Here is a 21,585-nt window from a genome sequence, read left to right on the forward strand (position 1 = left end):
TCTCTCTCTCTCTCTCTCTCTCTCTCTCTCTCTCTCTCTCTCTCTCTCTCTCTCTCTCTCTCTCTCTCTCTCTCTCTCTCTCTCTCTCTGTCTGTCTCTTAAATATATGACCATTGCCATAATATTCAGAGAGCATATCCATTTGGGGCTGATACATTGGATGTGGTATAAGATGTTGGTCTAAACCTCATTTCTGTCAAACTGGTATTGTTTTCCAAGTAGTTCTTGTCAAACATGGAGCTCTTCCCTAAGTAGTTCATGCTCTTGGGTTTCATCAAACATTAGGCTATTGATCAATTGGTTATTGGTCAATTATTTCTGACTCTTGCTTATCTAGTTTGTTCCACCGACCCCAGATCTTTTTAAGTAAATTTCTGGCCACTGTGCCTGCCCTTCCTCCTCTGGGTTTGCTCCAGCTTGTCAATATCCTTCCTAATATATGACCACCAGAAAGAAACTCAGTACCCTTATGGGATCTGACTAGCACTGAGCACAGTAGGACTATCACTTCCCTTGTTCTGATTACTAGACCCCTCTTAATGTAGCCTAAGACCACATTAGCTTCAGGCAGACTTTTCTGCTAAAGTCTTTATAGAGGATTCCAGCCCATCTTCTAGAGAGTAGGATGGCCATGTCAGCTTCTCTATTCATGGAAAATTTGAAATCATTTGCCTGATTCAAAGGAATGTTGTTATCCAGTTCCCCCCTCTTTTACTTGGAACATGGCCTAAGAAACAATGGCCATTCAGCTGTAGCTGCAATAGTATTCCTGAACCTTCTGATAGTATTATTACCATTAAGTAAAAGTCTTTCAAACAGAAGTATAAAGACATTCTCCTTCCTTCTACCACCCCAACCCCCTTATACTGCAGAGTCTCCCACATTTCCTTAGGGGGACTTCAGACAGTACCAGTACCTTCATTTAAAGAGAGGGCGCAAGAGAAGGGGGAAGTAAGGATGATGAAAACTGACAACTGGGGACTAGGTGTGGCCCTGAAGTGTAGTCAGTGGCCAGTTTGGCTCCTGGCTAGGATCAGGGTTTCCATTGACCTAAGAGACTAGAGGAAGCCTGTGCTGGGAACAGCAGCTCTCACTTTGGTCCAAAACTCTAAGCCAGTGAAATATCAGTAATTGTTGATTTGGCAAAGAACTCAGAGCCAGTGGGATATCAGCAATCACTCACTGGTTTGGCCAAAAACTTGGAGCCAATGAAATATCAACAATCAATCACTGGTTTTGTAAAGTACTCAGAGCCAAGGTGATATTGATTGTTTCGAGAGTTTTGTGAGGCGAGTGTCAGGATTAGAGAAATTAGTTTATTAAAGAAACACAATCTAAATGACTTTAATTCCTCTCTTGCTCTGTTTGATGCCCAGGAGATAACAAAAACATTTCATTTCTGTGAAGGCTTACAAAGTGCTTCAAGGCTTACAAAGTACTTTCAGCACCACAACTCTGTGAGGAAGATGGCACAAGGATCAACATGATTATCATCTGCTATATGAGGAAACTGAGATTCAGAGAAGGAAAGGACTTATCCAAGGTCACACAGCTAATACACATTCAAGCCAACTCTGCTGCCTACTAATCCAGCTCTTTTCCCAATACACTACATAGATCCCGTCCAAGTATATGCAAGGACAAAGGAAGAATGCAATGTTTGAAAACATATGTTTCATTAAGGAGAAGATTCATTAATTCTGCAAACTAAAAGTGTTTTTCTAGTGCCATTTATCCACTATTCTTCCAGGTTTTTTTCTTGTCTGTATCTTTTCCCGTCGAGCCTCCAATGAATGTGTTTCAGTGAACCTTCTTTTCATTTTTATCTACTGTATTGTCTATTTATGTAACCTCCCTTCTGTCCATTCAATCATCCCTAGCGCCTTCTGGGTAGCTATTCATCTCCAGACCCTTCTACTTGTCTTTCTCTCTCTCCTTCTGTCTCACCTTCTTTCTGTCTTCCCTTCTCCACCCATTCATCTTGTAATCTGTGTCTACTTGTCAAAACCCTGCCTGTTAACCTTTTGTTTCAGAGCCCCTTGCCTAGTTCTCAATTCATTCAATGCCTGTATCTCTCAGCTCCTGGGCCTGGGAGTTCAGGGCTAGGCCCAGATCCAGCTGGCTTGCTCCAATGGAATGGCCATTGGCCATCCTTTCTTCTTGTTTTCTCTCTCTTTTCCTCTTAATCTGTCTCTTGCCTGATCTGTCTTTTTGTGTACTAGGGGAGATCCCTCTGCTCAGAGTCCCAGGATCTCAGAGTTAGAAGGGAGCTCAGTGACCATATAGTCCAACAAATATGCAAAAAGAGCTCCCTCAACAATGTACTTAACCAGTGGTTCCCTTCTTCTTGTTCTTTGCAAAAGACACTCCATTTCTAGATTCCAGGTATTTGCACTGACTGCCCCCCATATGTGGAATGCTTTTCCTCCTCATCTCTACCTCCTGGATTCCATGGATCCCTTCAAGTCTTGGTTAAAATCCAACCTTCTGCAGGAAGCCTTTCCCCATCCTTCTCAATTGACCATTCTATTTGGAGTCATTTTTTATTATTGTAGTGATAATAGCAATACCTATATCACAGGGTTGTCATGAAAATCAAAAGAGACGATATATGTACTGTGCTATTGAAATGTTAGCTCCTACTAACATTATGAAGTTCTTCATGATCTCAAGCTGAGATCTGCCTCTCTACATCTCCCACCCATTAGTGCTTGCTCTGCCCTCTGGGGCCTAGCAGAACAACTCTTATGCCTGTTCCATATTGAAAGATAGCTATCATGTCCCCACTCAAAGCACTTCTGACGGGGTCTCTCCTGGACCATCTCACACTGGTTCCATCCCCACCAGCCCTGGTCACAGCTAGATAATGAAGGAGCTGCCGAACTCACTCTCACCTTGATGCAATCTGCAAGCTGGCAGAGCCCCTTTGCAGTGTCACCACCATTTGGCATGCTATGTCTAGAGAACTGCCCTTTGGAAAATCCTCAGTCATTCCAATGGAAGTTGCTGGGTCATGGACCCAACCCAAAGGGGCTAGAAATCATTTTGGAGAAATGCAGATTCAAAACCCCAGCAAACTTCATCTCCTGTTTGACCCACTTGGTTTTTTTCCCTTTTTCCTTCAGAAAATATTCTTTAGACTGCCTGGCTTTGATTCTCTGCCCTGGTTCTCCATTTCAAGGCCTGATCAGTAGGGGAAATGGAAAAATACAATACCATAAGAAGATTTACCTACTTGACAATTTCCAACCATATTCATTTGAGTAATACAGAAAAACAACCAAGATATTAAGTCTTATCCTCCCATTTTGACTCAGAAGTATTAACAACATGCCCCCGTAGAGAGGGGCAAACCCTTCATGCCCTTCCTACTTGAGTTGTCTGTACCAGAGAGCTGAATTCTCCTCTTCCCCTCCCCCTGCCTTAGGCCATCACACTTCCAGTCTGCCTGCTTGATTGGATACTTCTCTGCACTGAACTCTGAACCTTTTGAAATTTACTCAGGGTGTTGAGAGTTTTTCTTTTGATAATGAGTTAATTTTCACTGTATGAAATCATTTCTGTTCTTTTGACCTTCCCCCAGACTCACACAATCATGACAATGAAGAATTCTGTGCTGGGCTTCAAAATGAAAAAGGCTTGTTGATACTTCCACCATACCCACTCAAAGAAACCTGAGGAGACAGTGACCATGCCATCAGAGTTCACAATAAACAAGGAGGGGAAAATTGGGTTGGTGGAAGCTGATACTCCCCTGAAATTTAGGGAGACTTTATATCAAAAAGACCAGAGAAAGGATAGGCAGGTTCTCATGACTTATGATTACACCAGGGAAGTCAACTCAAGTGATGGGACATTCTCAAGGATCATATTCTAAACAACACAAGCACAAACAATTCCAATGAGGAAGAAAAACGGGAAGCTGTCAAAAGAGACCGATGTGGATACACAGAGGCTTCATTGACCACCTCTGATCTTAATAAGACATGTACAGAAGATAGAAGCAAGGGCACAGAACAGAGGATGAATACAAAAAGAGGGATGCGGTCCTGGAAAAATGTTGGGGACGTTAAGGCCAAAATATTCTGAGGCTGGTGATGAATGTTAAGCACAGAAAAGAAGGGCCTTTATAGCTATGTAGTGGGCAGAGGTAGATCAAAGAAAGAGTGAGACCATTGCTTTGGGTGAAGGGGATGGTAGAAATTAGAATTCCTGAATACCTGCCCTACTTATATTTTCCTTTACCAAAGAGAATAATCTAATGACTGCGAAATAAAGTACAAAAATGAGTAACAAGGAATTGAGGTCCAATATAACTAAGGACATGGGAAGAGAACATCTAGCCGTTCTCTGTGAGTTCCAGACACCAGGTTTAGACAAATTAAATCCTAGGGTAATGAACAAGCTGGTGGGGGTGATTACTGAGCTCCTGGCACTTATCTTAAAGAAGAATGAAGAACAAGAGTGATATGTCACAGTGAGAAAGGTACAGGATTTGGAGCAAAGGATCTGAGATTGAACCCGGGTTCTGTTACTTACTATAGCTAAGTCCTATTTAATGTGAATAATTAATCCCCTGAAGTGACCTCATTATTTGAATTTGCACTGCATATTTCCATTGGGTTGGAACCAATTACCACATTTTACATATAATTAGAAGTTTGATTAGTATGAATTCGAATACATGGGACCATTTCAAAGCGATTCATTATTCACACTAATAGAGTCCAAAATGTAGTCATGTGACCTTGAGCAAGTGATTTCACACACACACACACATCCCATCCACATATAAGTATGGGTCACCAGACTTGAATTCTCTCATCTGAGGTCTAATGTCCTTGATTGACTGATCAGCTGGTTGACTGGTAGACTGATTCAACAGAAGTGTTCCCATCCAGTTAAGGTAGTTACTTTAAGATGTGTACTGTGACGCTTGGATGTTTGATTCGATGCTAATATCTAGGCCTTGTTCTATGATTGATTCATTGGAGAAATCCAAAGTCCATGCCCACGTGACCTACCACCCTTATAAAATGAGGTGTTTGGACAAGATGACTTCTAAGGTCCCTTCTAGCTCGAAAATCTATCCTCACCTGGTTGGAGATGCGCATGTTCTGATTTTTTAAATGGAGAAGAAGCGAGAATCTGCAAGTATAGTTAAATGGGCTTGCCTTCTAGTTCTGGCTGAAGTCTAGGATTCATTATTGAAAGAATGATTTTTGAGCACTTAGAAAGGGGATTATTATGAACTAGCAGGAGTTCATCAAGAAGAAGTCATTCCATTCTAATTTCATGTCCTTTTTTGATTGGTAGATGCTGGGATATGCTACAGACAAGGTATCTATCCTGATAGGCAAGACTGAAAGATGCAGATTAAATGATTGCAAAGTTAGATGGAGTTTGAATTGGGCAAACAAATGATTCCAAGGAATGGTGGTTGACAGAGAAATGTCACACTGAAAGAAGGTCTCTCAAGACGTGCCCCAGGGCTATGGCCTTGGCCTTTTACCATTGAAAACTTTTAATGATGAACTGAATGAAGTCATAGATGGCACATTGGCCAAATTTGCAGGTTACATGAACCAAGGAGCAACATTGGAATCCAAAACATTTAGAACAATGGACCAAACCAAATACGATTAATTGAATAGGGATAGATATAAAGGCTTGCAGTTGGGTTCAAAAAATCAGCTACATACATAGAAGATGAGGGAAGGCAACAATCCAGGGGAAAACGTTCTGAGGGTTTTCGTGGATTACAAACCCCCAGGATGAGTTAACGCTGGACTTAGCAGCCAAATAAGCTAATGAACATTAGAAGTGATGCAGAGTGTTCATATCTGGGATGTCATACTGAGCTCTAGGTGCTGCACGTTAGGAAAACAACTGACCAGCTAGAATACACCCAGAGCAGAATGACAGGGATTGTGAGATGACTAGAAACCTTGTCATCTAAGAATTGGTTAAAGCGACTGGAGGTATTTAGCCTAGAAAAGAGGAGACTTATGGGAAGGTGGCATAATAGCCATCTGTAAGTATGTGAAGAGCTGTCATGTGGAAGAAGGATTAAATTTGTTTTGCGTGGTCCCAGTGATCAGAACTCAGAGCAAAGGGGAGGAGAAAGATTAGGAGAAAGATTTGGGCTTGTGGTTCACTTGGGCAGGGGTTCACTTCACTAGAAGTCTCCTTTTAAGAACTGTTGTAGACAAGATTCTTGGGCAGATACAATTTGGACTAGATGCCTTCCAAGGTCCCTTCCAGTGCTAAGATTTGGGAAAGCCCACTTTAATGATGATTGTGACCAAGACAATGTGGTCAAATATACTTCTAGAATTGCCATCACAAAGTGTTCCCTCTCAGTTCATTGGAACCATGGAACAAGGTCACAAACCCCACTAATTGGGGAGGGGGACTTAGCATCACCATTATTATTACTATTTATTTCCATTGCAGAAATTCCAATCTTGTAGTTGCTTTTGCATCTTTCTCACCCCAAGGGACTCAGATGTGTGCTGAACAGTGTTTGAAAGTGCTAATGGGGGAGACATCACCTCCAAGTGACAGCCTCCTCCATGCCATGTGGCACCCTAAGCAACAAGGAGATAGAAAGAGTGTACTTACTCTCCATGTGAAAAGCTCTGGGTTAAATATAACAGAAAACTTGGTGGCTTCAGGGAAACAGAGGCTGTCCTGGGAAAATGCGGTGCTGAATACCCCATGGAAGCAATACATCTTTTTCCTCCCCCTCTCCCCCCTTCCCCTCCTCCTCCTCCTCCTCCTCCTCTTCCTCCTCCTCCTCCTTTGTTTGATATACTTTGGAATGACAGAGGATACTCCCATACCCCCATCATACCTTTTTCCTTCATCCTAATCTTTGCCCCACAGGTTTGCTGTACTCCTGCCCTAACCACAGCCTTCCCTTCTAGTCTACTCCCCAACCTAATGCAGGCTATATTCAGATCTGAGACCCCCTAATTATAGAGTACCCCATGTTTCCAGACTTTTCATTCCTCATCAAAACTTAGCACTCTTAGAGGACTAGCCCATCTTCGGGACCCTGTCAGGTGTCTAACATGATCAGCTAATTCACAAGAAGGTGGTAATGACTAATAATCACTAGATGTGTTACTCTTCCCATGTAACATCTTAACTGTTAACAGGGACCTTCAATGCTTTGAGTGCTGAACCATTTTTCAGTCGTGTCTGACTCTCCATGACCCCATTTGGGGTTTTCTTGGCAAAGGTACTAGAGTAGCTTGCCACTTCCTTCTCCAGCTCATTTTACAGATGGGGAAACTGAGGCAAATGATGACTTGCCCAGCGTCACACAGCTAGTAAGTGTCTGAGGCCGGATTTGAACTCAGGAAGATGAATCTTCCTGACTCCAGGCCTGACACTCTTACCACTGCAGAGCCACCTAGCTGCTCCTTTAATACTCTGCCCTACCCTAAAGCAATGACTGACTAATGAAGGCATTTCAGGCAGCAGGTCAGTGGGGGACAGATTCTAGAGACAGAACCATAAAACCAGTGGACTTGGAAGGTCTAAGCAAATTAGAGCATGGAGGTGACCTCGTCACACCATCTAATTTTACAGGTGAGAAGACTGAGACCAAAAAGGTGAAAGAGACTTGCCCGGTGTCATAGAAGAGGTTAGTGACAAAGTCAGCACTAGAACCCAGATCTCCTATTATCCCTCCCAGGACTCTTTCCCTCTACTTTGTATGATGCCTATTTTTATTTTGGATGCTTTGTAGCTATTTACATAAATGATAGCCCTTCATATGTATATAACATATGCCATTTATAAAGTACTCTTACATATAGTAGTAAATCACGTACCTAATCTAAAGACTCCTTAATTTTAATGGAAGCGGCCAGCTTAAAAGAAAGGGAAATAGTATTGGTTCTCTAGGCACAGAAAATGGGCCCAAAGCCCAGCTTTGTAACTTATTATTTGTATGATCCAGGACAAGCCTCAGTTTCCTCATCTGTAACATAATGGAATTGGATGAGATGGAATCAGAGGTCCTTCCCATTCTAGACCTATGGTTCTATAAATGGCAGGACTTCCTCTCTTCTATCAAGAATGCTTGGAGGCCAAGCTGTTAGAGACAGTGGAGTTTACTGGGGATCTAAGGGTGACCTTTTGAATGTGAATCCTTTTTATTTGGCTTTAACTATTTTGGATGGAATTCTTTCTAGAACATATGAATTGCTTTCCTACTTTATGAAACAGAGAGCAGGATATGTAGTTATTTGCCCCTGCACTAAATGGCCCCAGTATGCTATACTTTCTAAGTTTGTGTGACTTTATACAGGTTCTCTGCATCTTTCCTTCATACCAGACTGCCATGTGTTCATGCTTCTAATAGCTTCTCTTTCCCTAACACTTGCCAATTTGCTGTTCTTAATCTGTGGGCTAAGACACCAGAAAACCAAGATTTTTATAATTGTGTGTAAAACAAAAATCAGCAAGTACAAAGTCAGCAAGCATTTAAGAAGACTCACAATGTGCAAAGCATTTGTGCTGAACCCTAGCTATTCAAAAACAGCAACAGCAAAAGGAATTTTATTCTATGCCTTCAAAGAGATTATATTCTACTGTTTGTACAATGTCCATTGAATTAACAGAGAGCCCATGTGTGGACTACGTGGGCTACAAGTAAGTCTTCGACTTTGCTATGCCTCTAGACTCAGGTCTTTTTTGCTCCTCTCCTGATTCATTGAAGTGTTTCTAATACGTGGAACTGTCCAATAGCTGAATTGGGGATAAGGTGTTGGCCTTTTATACATAAGGGACACCTAGTAGCTTGTCTGCTGCTTTAATAAAAAGAGTTCTATTTTCTATAGAAAAAGTATGACCTTGGAAACAAGATCCAATTATTGGACAATTCATTCACACTTTCAACAATCATTTAATGAGGACTTACTATATACCAGGTGATGTTCTAGGTACTCCAGGAGATACAGAAAAAAGAAGTAGTGTCCCTGCCCTCCCATCATCTAATGGGAAAGATAAGAGGCACATAAATCACAACAATACAGGATAGAATGGGAAAGAGCAATAGAAGAGTTCAATCATGGTTCTGAGGTCACCACCATCCACCTGGTGGCAATGGAGCCAGATAGCAGTCATTGTATCCTAGGGGAAATCAACAGCTCCCAGAGAGCTTAGCTTTAGGAACCCAAATGATACAGGGATCAAGAACATCCATCCTAGAGAACAATCATCCGATTGACAAAAATTTCAAGAATAACTCTCTTTTAAGTTTGAAAGGAAAGGTAGGAATTCAGCAGACCTGGCTGCCCCTCTCTCTTTCATTCTTCTCTACTGACACATAAAGCCCCAGGGACCCTCTGAGCCATTTCTCCCATGATCATTTTATTCCATGCTATGGTACTGATTTAGAAAAATGTGATGGCGGCATGGGACTTTGGACTTGCTGAGCTGATTGTGGAGAGCACAGGTTGGAGGTCCTTTCTCCCTTTTCTGTGGTCTCGGAACCTGATGTTCAGGAATAAACTTGTAACCCCTTGTCATGTGCCTCTGTGCACACTCAAGGAGCTAAAAGTTCAAAGGTTCTGAGGAAAAGAACCAGGGCTTCTTGGGGATCAGGCCCCAATATGGCTGCTGGGGTGAACAGAGGAAGAAACTTCCTGGGTGATTGCAGGGGAACCAGAAGAGGCTCCAGGAGCTGGGGGCCTCTTTCAGCCCAGGCTCCCTGACAGACCATAACCTGACTGTTGTCTACATAATGGTGCTCTTGAGAGAATACCAGGGCAAAGGTCCATTGAACATGCCTCACTCAGGCCCAACAGAGCAGAGAACCCGGGCCCTTGCTATACATAGGATCTGCCACAGAGCTTGACTGATGAAGATAACAGCTTCCAGCCTCATATGATGGCCAGCCTCCTCCCTGGTCGGAGGCTGCTAGGCCATAGCATAGAAAAACAAATTACGAAGATGGTGAAAATCCATGGCTTCCATAGCTGCCCCAGTCTCGGGGAGGTGGTCCTGCAGGAAATCTCGATATTTGCCCCAAGGGTGAGAAGCCTGTTCACTTAGTGGCCCCTGGTTCACTTGGGCTTCTGAGAAAGCATCACACTGGCAGATGCAGGAGGTTCTTAGACATCAAGAAGAAAGGTGGCTTAACACACCTCTAGAGATGCATCCCAACAAAAGGAACACTTTCCCACGATCTTTGATGTCACAAAAACCCCAATCAGTGGTGTCCTCTTAAAGAAAATACCTTCAATTCCTAGAGTAGAAGAACTGGCTTTGAAAAAGAGTGTGGTCTTGACCTTAATCACATTGCCACTCTGCAGATGTGACCTAGGGTAAGTCACTCAACTTCTCTAGGCTCAGCTTCCTCACCTGTCAAATGAGGAGGGTTGACCTAGATAATTATTAAGGTTTTCCTCAAGTCCCAGTTCACTGAGTCTCTGTTCAAACCCAGTCTCATTCTCCTTCATCCTAAACTAGCTCTTACTTCTGACTTCACTGTTGGTGTTTATGGCATCACCATTTGCCCTGTCTGCCATTTTGGCAAACTTGGAATATCTCTGACTCTTTTCTTTCTGACCCCTCATCTCCAGTCACTTGCCAAGGCCTGTGGATTCCCCCTGGGCAATACTTCTTAGCTCCATCCTCTCCCTTCTACTTCTATTACCACCATCCATAGAGGAAGTAAGGAAATGGTAAGAGAGAAGGACTCAAAGAATATGGTTCCACAGGTCTAGGCAGACTACATCCTAGAGCTTCAAAAGAATGGGCACATGGGATTGCAAAGCCACTGTCAGGAATCCTTTGAATGATCACAGAAAATGTGAGATGAGAAGGGCAAATTTTATCCTGATTTTCAAGTATTGGAGGAGAGAATCTGCATACTACAGGCCAGTGAGTTTGATTTGTAGTCTTGATTAAACTTTAGAGCACATTATTAAAAGGATAGCTGTGAACATTTAGAAAGGAAAGCAGCAATCTCTAAAAGTTGACACAGCTTCATCAAGAAAAGGTCCTAGCAGGCTAGCCCTATTTCCTTTTCAGACAGAATAAATAGACTGGAGGATTAGGGAGATGGGGCAAATTGAGTATCCTTACATTTAAGCAAAGCATTCCCCCAGGTCTCTCGGGGGAAGTTAGAGAGGTGTGGGCTGGGTGACTTTACAGTTAGGTTGAGTTAGAACTGACAGAACGGCTGGACCCAAAGACTAATTGCTGATGGTTTGATGTGAGCCCAGGGAGAGGTGTTCAGTGTAGTCCTTCAGGGATCTGTCCTAAGACCAGGGCTATTCAACATATCTGTCAGTGATTTTATTTGCTGCTGAGATCAGATGACAAAGTCGGGATGTGGAAAGGACTTGGCAGGATAGAATGATGGGCCAAAGCCAATAAGATGACATTTAATAAGGGAACACAGATAAATAGGGTGGTGTTGGAACTAGCGTGTTAAATCTCAAATACACTTTTCACATATGGTATGATATAGTTTTCTCTTTGGTAAGAATGCAGATGAGCTGCCCTGCTCCCTGAAGACAAGAAAGATGATAATTCTGGAGACCATACAGCTCAGCACCAAGAACCAGGAACCTGGCCAGTACCATAGCCTCAGCCAGCCTGACTGCCTTAGCCCCTGGCTGAGACAAAGGTGTGAGCACCAAATGTGAGCTCTGGCTGGCTTCTGGGCCCCGAGCCCCTGACACGTACTAATTCAGATGTATGTCCCAGTCTCCCTTCTTCCTTGATGTCAGAAGGGGGATCAGTTTCTTCTCTATGCCATCCCAGAGTTCTCAAAGGTTCCAATCAAGTAGTACTTCCCTGTCCTGTGATGAACAAATTCCCACCTTGCCCTCTCTTAGCCCCATCAATTCAATGTCCAGAGCTGCCTAAGCAAAACCTCCTTTTGCCTACCAGGGTCAGGGTGCACTCAATTCCTTCAGGCTCACTGGAATCAATTGTGTTTTCAGCGTGTTGGCAAATGCCACAAATCAGGGCTTGGTTTATTGTTTTGTTGTCTAGACTCTAGACTTAAGAAAGTAATGGAGAAAATGTTATTAATGCAGTTAAATGCAAAAATATGTCATGCATACACTTTCCCCCAGAGAGTCGGTCAATTAAACATTTACCATCACACCCCTTCCTACCACATAGCCATCCAATTCAGCCCTTCCCCTCTTCCTGTACTGGCTGACATGTTCCATTACTAACAAGTCCAGTACCAGCTGTACCTTTCCTCATGACCCCAACACACGGGAAGAAGCAGAGACCTGCTTCTTGGTGCCCACAGCTACTTCCAGACCTTCCCTCTGCTGCCATCACCCAGAAGCCTCTTGGCCTTTGAGGTTCACTCCATGTCAAAGTTATACAAGAGCCTCCAGGTCCTTCACTCAACCTGTCTCAAGGAAAGCAGCTCCTTGCCCAGCCTCTCTCCATCTCAACTCCTATCCTCACACAGGGACTTCACTATAAATGTTTGATGAGACTTTAGCCTCTCCAGCCTCCAAATTTATCAACCTCCCCAATGACCATGACCTTCACCTTCACTCTACCTCAGCCACACAGAGGAATGGTTTTACCCTAGATTCATGATCACCAGTAATAGTTCTATCTCTGTGATCCAGGACAGTAATTCTATCCAACCACAACCTTCCATTTCTTCCTGTGCCTCAGTCCTGCTGAGGGACTGAGAAATTTATTCTTCAGCCTCACCTCAGTTACAAAATCACACCAACTGTATTGACTACAAATTTATGTTGGAGAATTTCAATCAGGTGCTAACTGTTACATGGTGATGTTTTGCTCTTCCCTGACTGACTCTCTATAACCCTGCCTACATCTTTTGTTCTGAAGTTTTTCTTCTCTCCTGGAGCCCCTTCTAACACCCTCTTTCCCCTCCCTCTCAGCAAGGAGCCTCTCCTCATGTTTTACTGAGAAAATAGTCCATAAATCAGGAGCTCCCTCTTCTCCTTTATATCAAAACTCTTTTACTTTATTCCTCATCTCTCCTCCTTTGTTCCAGGATTTTATGAGGAGGTGTCCCTTCTCTTTGCAAGTTTATCCCTTCTAATCAGTCAGTCAAGAAGAACTGATCAATCGATTACCATGTGCTAGGCACTATGCTAAATGCTGAGGATACAAAAAAGGCAAAAACAGTCCCTGCCCTCAAGAAGCTTCCATTCTGATGGAGTGCCTTTGGGTCCTTGATCTCATTCCCTGTTGTCTTTTCTAGGAGTTTGCTCCTCCAATTATCTTCCTCCACTTTATCTTTATCCTGTCCTTGTCTACTGTCTCCTTCCTTGCTGCCTATAGACAGCCCAGTCTCCTTTATCCTTTAAAAAAAAAACCCTTCATTTGACCTGTCATTTCCTCGAGTTTTTGTGTGTATATTTCCCTTTAGCAACTGAACTTCCAGAAAAGTCATCTAAGCACATTGCCTCTACTTCATCTCCCCTCATTCATTCCTCAACTCCTTGTAATCTGGACTCTGGCTTCACCATTCAACTGAAGGCCCTCTCTTCCAGGTTACCAGCAATCTCAATGCTAAAGCCGATCCCTTTCTCAGCTCTCATCCTTCCTGAGCTCTCTGCATTTTAATTGACACAGTGGTCCTCATCCCCCCTCCATCTCTGTCAGTTTCCAGAATACTGTGACTTTTGGTCCTCCTCTCAGCTGTACGATCACTTCATCTTAGCTGGGTTAATGTCCATCTACTGTTCCTTAATCATGAGGCTCCCCAAGTTTCTCTCCTAGGCCTTCTCTTTCTCTGCGTCCTCTGTTGCTCATCTCATCAGCTCCCATGGGTTCAATTATCATCTATATGGAGATAATTACAACACTTGTATACCCAGTCCTAACCTCTCTCCTTTTTCATGCTCCACACTCCACCTGGTTGCATTGTAGCCATTTCAAACTCAACGTATACAAGCTAGAATTCATCATCCTGACTTCTAAACGCATCCTTACTCCAAATTTTCCTATTTCTGCTGAGAGTGCCCCCATCTTTCCAGTCACCAAAGTTCTTGAGCTCATCATAGTCAATCTTAGCTGTCTTCTTAATCCTCCATATCCAGGGTGGCTAGGTGGCACAGTGAATAGAGCACTGGCCCTGGAGTCAGGAGGACCTGGGTTCAAATCTGGCCTCAGACACTTGACACACTTACTAACCATGTGACTTTGGGCAAGTCATTTAACCCCAATTGCCCTTCAAAAAGCAAAAACAAAATTTAAAAAACATCCTCTATATCCAATCAGTTCCATTGCTGCTTTCTCAGGTTCATCCTTCTCTCCACTCCCATGCCCATTTCTCTAGTTCCAGCCCTCATCACCTCCTCCAGGATCCTTGCAATAGCTTCCTGATAGATCTTTCTGCTTCTGTTCTCTCCCCTCTTCAATTCATCCTCCACACAATTGCCAAAATAATCTTCTTAGCACACAGATCACTTTCCTCCAGATTTTCCAGACCCCCTGTTGTTTCTAGGCTAAAATACAAAATCCTCAGGCGGGCATTTAAAGTCCTGCACATTCTGGCCCTAGACTCTCTTTCCAGACTTATTTCACCTCCTTCCCTTTCATGTCTTCTATATTCTAATGAAATTGACCTACTCTTATCCACACTTGGATTTCGTGTCTCACCTGTGTACTTTTACACAGACTGCCTGGGATGCAACTTTTCTGTAACTCTGCCTCTTAAAATCCTGAGTTTTGTCAAATTACTGATTTTTAATTTTTGTGTATGGCTATGCAGGGTGTAATTCTACAACAGATGGCAGGGACAGTTCCATTTTTATCTTTGCATCTACAATACACCCAACAAACACAGTGCTTGGCACATAGTAGGCATCTGCTATATGCTCACTGTCCAATTGAAATGAAAATGTTCAGCATGAAGAGAAGGCTTTGGAGGGACATTATACCTATCTTCAAGAGTCTGGAGGACTTTCATGTGGAAGAAAGATTAGACCTAGAAGTCAGAAAGTCAGAAAGCCTAACAATGAGAGTGCCCCAGGAGGTAGCGGGTACCCCTTCCAAGGAAGGCTTCAAGCATAGGCTAGATAGGTACTTGTCATTGAGGCTGTCAAGGAGTTGCTCACCTCCTAAAGTCCCTTCTACCTATAAACCCATGATCTTTTGACCCTATGAAAAGTTCATAAATCCTCCTAGGGAAATAGCCAGAAGCAACTGGAAAAAGATACCAAGTGCTGCTCTGACTAGGTAATGGGCCCACAATTTTACACACACACACACACACACACAAACAAACAAACACTTTAACCAGAGCTTGCAGTTGGATAAAACCACAGTGGTTCTCATTCCTCTACTCAGCCCATGCTCCCTACCCATCCACTGCTCCGTATTCTGAACTAGTTCTATAAAGAAGAACCCTTGTGTCCACTGCCCCTTCTCTGGAAAGACCTATCCTCTCCACCCAAACCCCAGGATCTGCCCACTGTTCCCCACCTCTCCAGGCAGCATGTCCCCTTACTCTCTCCTCCTACCAACCACCCACCAGCAAGGGGTTACAGGCCCCTTGCATGGTCCAGAGGGCCTGAACAATGAAGAATGCCAAGTCATGGAATGTAGGTCACATTTCTTCATTTACCAACCCACAGATAATCTCGTGCAATAAATTTTTCCATTGCTAATTCACTATGAATTGAGACATAACTATGTGATCTGAATGCCTGTAATAGACAGCTAACTAACTACTTTGTTAATATGCTTCAGATCCCACATATTCTTATTTATAATCTTTCTGTTAGTTTTTGATATTTTAGCCCTCTGGGTTTCCTCTATCTTTCCTCCAGCTTCCATTTCATACTGATCTTCTTAGCCAAACAACCCTTGGGTGGCCACAGATTTCACCTAGAGTCAAAGATAGGAAGGGACAGGCCTGGAATGATACTGGGGCCAAGGGGTTTCATTCAACTAAAACTTCCCATTGAATGAAGTGATTTGTGGGTAAAATGCCCTGGGGTAAAATGCTACAGGGAAGGAGAATAGGAGCTGAGATGTTCTGAAAGCCTCCCTGTGTTAGAGGCCACACTAAGCTATTCCCACATGACCTTGGCACTGACAGGCAACTTTTCTGTTAGTACTGTGGGGACTCAGAGCAGATTTCAGTCCATTCGGAGGGACATCAGAGGAGTTGAGGGTGCTCATGTCTCAGGGATAGGGGTGAATAAGTTCCTCAAATGTGCAAACTGTAAGAAAACTAGCAGACTATCAAGTCCAACCCCTGCATTTTACAGAAGGGGAAACTGAGGTTCCAAGAAGGGAAGTGACCTACCTAAGCTCATATAGCAAGTAAATAGCATAGCTCAGGTTTCCTGCCTCCAGTTGAGTGTTCCCTATACCTCTTTAAAGCCCAGAGGCTTCAATGAACTCTGGGAACACTATTAGCAGAGGCTCTTAGTAGGACTCCTCTGTAGTAGTAAAGGTTATTTAAAGTTTTCTTTGGATGCATTGATCAAGAATGTCCTTCTACTAACTTGTAAGAGTCTAGGGACACACAAAAAAAATAAAAAGTACACCATAGAAAATAAAAGAAAACTGAGAAGGAAGCACAGAAAAGGAAGGTAGCTTTGAAAATGATGTGTAGCATGTATTACACAGTTTTTCCGAAAAAAGTAAACAGTGTGAAATGGAAATTCATGGTTTTATATTGAACCCTCTTTTTATGTTGTGCTATATACATGGAAATGTTCTTTTTTTATCTTTTTGTATTTAAGTTCAAAATGAATTTTTAAAAAATTTTAAGAGCCTGGAGATATCTCATTCATTCATTCAATAACCACTTATTAAGCATCTACTATGTGCCAGACACTGGAGACAAAAATCAATGTCTCTGCCTTCAAAAAGTTTAGCTATAGTTGGGGGTAGGGAACAGCATAGGATCCCAGATCGAGGGCTGGAAGGGACCTCAGAGGCCATCTAGACCAACCTACTCATTTTTTTGTGGAAGAAATTAAGAAGCTTGGGGGTGGCTAGGTGGTGCAGTGAATAGTGCAACAGCCCTGGAGTCAGGAAGACCTGAGTTCAAATCCGGCCTCAGACACTTAACACAAAAACTAGCCATGTGACCTTGAGCAAGTCACTTAACCCCAATTGCCCTCCAAAAAGCAAAAAAAAAGACATTGAGAAGCAGAGAAGGAAGTTATTCAGTCAAGGTCACACAAGGAGTAAATGGAAGAAGTGGGATTTGTACCTAGGTCCTCTGAACACTCAGTCTCCTGTGTACAAGTACACGTAAAAGACTCTAGCAGCTAGGAGGAGAGGATTGATCAGGAAAGGCCTCATTTCCACAGTCTGAGCCAAAGCTGGAATGAAGTTATGACTTCTCCATATTGGCACTCCCTCCAATGGCGCAGGTCACAACTCATCCATATGTCATCTCATGTGACACTCATATCCTCCCATTGATCTTCCACTGAATGGGGCTGAGGGGGAGAGACTAGCCCTGGCTGTCTCAACATCACATAGATCCCAATGAAATGCCAGTTAGTCATCCCCATGGCATGCTCAGTCTACTTCTTTTTCTGGTCTTCTACCTCTCCAATGACTCTCTCCATGGTCCTTATCCCACACAACTCAGAATCACAAGATTTGAGAGTTGAAAGTGAACCCAGTGGCCAACTAGTGCCCCCAAACAATCCCCACTATACCATCTCTGAATAGTGGTCTTCAAGCCCCTGCTTGAAGGCCTTCATGGAAGAAGAATCCACTACCTTACCAGGCATCCCATTCTACTTTGGGATAGCTCAAATTATTAGGAAGTTGGGTTTTTGTTTGTGTTTTTGCTAATATTAAGTCTAAATTTTTCCCCATGACTTCTACCCACAGTTCCTAGCTCTGCCTTCTAGAACCAAGTAGAACAAAGCATATCATCCCTCTTCCACATGACAGAAGTTCAAAGTAGCCCCCACCCCCATGCTCCCTCAGTCTTCCCTTCTCCAGGCTAAATATGCCCAGTTCTTTCAAATGATCCTCTTAAAAAGTGACATCGACTCAAGCTCCTTCACCATCTTGTTGCTGTCCTCTGGTCACTCTCCAGTCTAGAAATGTCCTTCTTAAACCATGGCACCTAGACCTGAGCACAATACTACAGATTAGGACTGATGGGGGCAGAGTGGGGGTGGGGGAGGGGAACTATCACCTCACTAGTTCTAGAAACCATCCCTCTTCTGATGCAGCCTGGCATAGTATTATTTTTTTGCCTGCTACTTCCCATTGATAATTCATATTGAGGCTGGAGTCCATTAAAAAAAAACCTCCCAGATCCTTTACAGAAGAACTACTTTCTATCCATTCCTCCCCATCTTATATTTGTGGTATTTATTCTTTGTCCAAGTACAAGACTTGTCATCTATCCCTGTTGAAGTTAATCTTGTTAGAGTTAGCCCAATGCTCCAAGCCTTTTGGATCCTGACAGTGTTAGCCATCCACAATCCCCCTCACCTCCAGCCTTCATCACATGCAAGTTTGATGAGCTTGTCTTTGATAAAAATGCCAAACATCACAGGGCCAAGCACACATCCTGGGGACACTCCCCTGAAGACCTTCTGCCACACAGACAATGAACTGTGAACAGTTACTTTTGGAGTTCAGCCTTCCAAGTTGTCCTTAATTCATCTGATCCCACTCTCTCCATCTCTCCATCTTCTCCACAAAAATAGTATCAGATATTTTATCAAAAGCTTTGCTAAAATCTAGCCTCTTCCACATTCCCTTAGTAATCCTGTCCAAAAAAGGGGATACTGTTAGTTAGTTAGTTAGTTATTTGGTTAGTTAGTTGGTTGGTTAGTTAGTCAGTTGGTCAGGCATGATACGTTCTTGATGAAGCCATACTGCTTAGCTCTTAGTAATCACTACTTCCCTTTCATCAACCATCTCTTTTACAATATTTTCAAGAACTTTCACAGAAATCAAAGTCAAGTTGGCTGACCTTATGACTTCAAGACTCTGTTCTCTCACATTTTCGTGAAAGTCCAGCCAATATTTGCCTTTCTGCCTCTCCCATTTTCCACAATCTTTCCAATGTCACCAAGAATGGCAGCTTCACCTTATTTTGTCATCATTTACCATCCTCCCATCCACAGACCTCCTTTGACAGAGTCAGCTTGTTTTGAGCTTTAGCTTTCCTGACACTATTTTACAAGACCATGCCGCACTCCCATTCAACTTCTGTTACCTGGCCTCACTTCTACATTTTGTGCATTTTGTTTTTAAATCTAAGTTTATTGATGACTTCCGTGTACATCCACATCATATTTCTTCAGACACATCTCATTAGTTGCTCCCTCTGGCTCCTGAGCTGACTTCTCCTGAACCATATTTGTCTATGTGGTCCTACCTATCTTTCCTCTGAACCTACTGAAATCTGCTTCTCCAAATCTAGGGCACATATCAGACTCTTCCCAGATTTTATTTCTTCTTATCACAAACCCTAGGAGGAAGTAGTCACTTTTTTTAAAGCAATTGAGGTTAAGTAACTTGCTCAAGGTTACACGGCCAGTTATTTCTGGGTGTGGTACTGAGTATCTGAGCCCGGATTTGATCCCCAGGCCATCCCGACACTGGAGCCGGTGCTCTTACTCGCTGAGCCACCTGGCCGCCCCTAAGCAATCGGGGTTAAGTAACTTGCTCAAGGTTACATGGCCAGGTGTTTCTGGGTGGGTGCTAAGTATCTGAGCCCGGATTCAATCCCCAGGCCATCCCGACACTGGAACCGGTGCTCTTACTCGCTGAGCCACTTGGCTGCCCATGGAGTAGTCACTTTTTCCCAAGGTTTCCATCATTTCCACTCCAGAAGCTCGTTGTCGGTTAGTGAGAATCACTTATTATGTGTCAGACCCTGGAGATAACAAGAAAGGCAAAATCATGGTCACTGCCTCAAAGGAACTGGCATTGTAATGGGGAGACAGCATGCCAATAACTATTTATACAAGATACATACACTAGCAGTGGAATGAGGGCAGAGAAAGGCTTCTTGCAAGAGATGGGATTGAAGCTGAGTCCTTAAGGAAGCAGAGGTGAGAAGAGAGAGCCAGTGAAAAGGCCCAAAATCAGGAAATGGAATGATGTGTTCGAGGAACAGCAAGTTGCCCTTTGTCTCTGGATTGTAGAGTGTGCGGAGGAGAGTAAAGTGTGAGTATAATGGAAAGCTAGGAAGGGGACAGGTTATGAAGGGCTTTAAATACAAAATATAAGGATTTCTAATTTAAGAAACTAAGAAGCCATTAGAATTTATTAAGGAGGGAGCGGTTGATATGGTCAGACTTGTACTTTAGGAAAATGACTTTAGCAGTTGAATGGAAGAAGGCCTGGGGTGGGGAGAGATGTGAGGCAAGGAGACCAACTGAAAGACTATTGCCATAGTCCACAGGGCATATACAAGAGAAGTTGTGAGAGTGAAAACAACGAGATTTGGTACCAGATTACATATGTGGGGTGAATGGAAGAGAGGAGTCAAGAATTACATTACATTGAGTTTGCTGACCCAGGTGACTGAGAGGATTGTGGTACCTTCAACAGTAATAGAGAAGCATGGAAGAGGGAAGAGTTGGGGGGAAGAAAATAAGATCAATTTGGGGCATGTTGAGTTTGTGGTGTTAATGGGACATTCAATTCAAGACATCTGAAAGGTGTGGTGAGACTGGAGCTCAGAAGAAAGGTTAGAGCTGGATATATAGATCTGGAAATCATCTACATAGAGATAATTAAACCCATGGGAGCTGAGAAAATTGCCAAGCAGCATGGTAAGGAGGGAGAAGTAAAGAGGGAAAAGGACAGAGCCTTGGGGACACCCAGAATTAATGGCATACCTGAATGAAGATCCAGCAAAGGAGACTGAGGAAGAATGGTAAGACAGGCAAGAAGGGAGCCAAAAGAGTTCAACATCATCCTGAAAAACCTAAAAGAAAGAGTGTGTAGGAGATAAGGGTGACCAACAGTATCAAAGGCTGTAGAGAAGTCAAGAAGAATGAATATAAAGAAAAGGCCATTAGATTTGTCAATGAAGATTGTCAGTGGTAGATTTCTTTGGAGAGGGAAGCTTCAGTAGAATGATGAGGTCAGCAATCAGATTTCAGAGAGTCTAGACTCTAGAATCAAGTGAGAGGAGAGGAAATGAGGGAATTTATCCAAGAAGGGGAGGAAATATCTTCAACAGTAGCTAGCATCTCTAAAGGAATGGTTGGATCAAGTGAGGGGGTTTTTAAGTATGGGGTAGACATAGGTATGTTTGTAAGCTCTGGAGAAGCAGTCAGTAGATATTGAGAGATTAAAGATTAGGGGAAGAATGGGATTGACAAAGGAAACAATTTCCGGAATAGAAGAGGGGGTGAGGTCAAGGGTGTTTTTGATAGATATGCCTTGGCAAAGCAAAGGGCCACCTCTTCAGATGAGCCAGAGATGAAGGAGGCAATAGCGGGAGGAAGAAGACCCAGTGATGTGAAGAGAGGCAGAGGGGAGAAGAGGCTTCAGTTGAATCAGAAGTTTTTAGCTGCTCTACTTTTGGCAGAAAGAAAGAGAGCTCCACTAAACCTAGAGAGTCAGCCCCGACCTCCTCTTCTAGGCTCTGCA

Source organism: Petaurus breviceps, unplaced genomic scaffold, assembly GCF_028583685.1.
Source record: "Petaurus breviceps papuanus isolate PSGF00001 unplaced genomic scaffold, PetGlider_PUasm1.0 90535, whole genome shotgun sequence".
Taxonomy (NCBI): domain Eukaryota; kingdom Metazoa; phylum Chordata; class Mammalia; order Diprotodontia; family Petauridae; genus Petaurus; species Petaurus breviceps.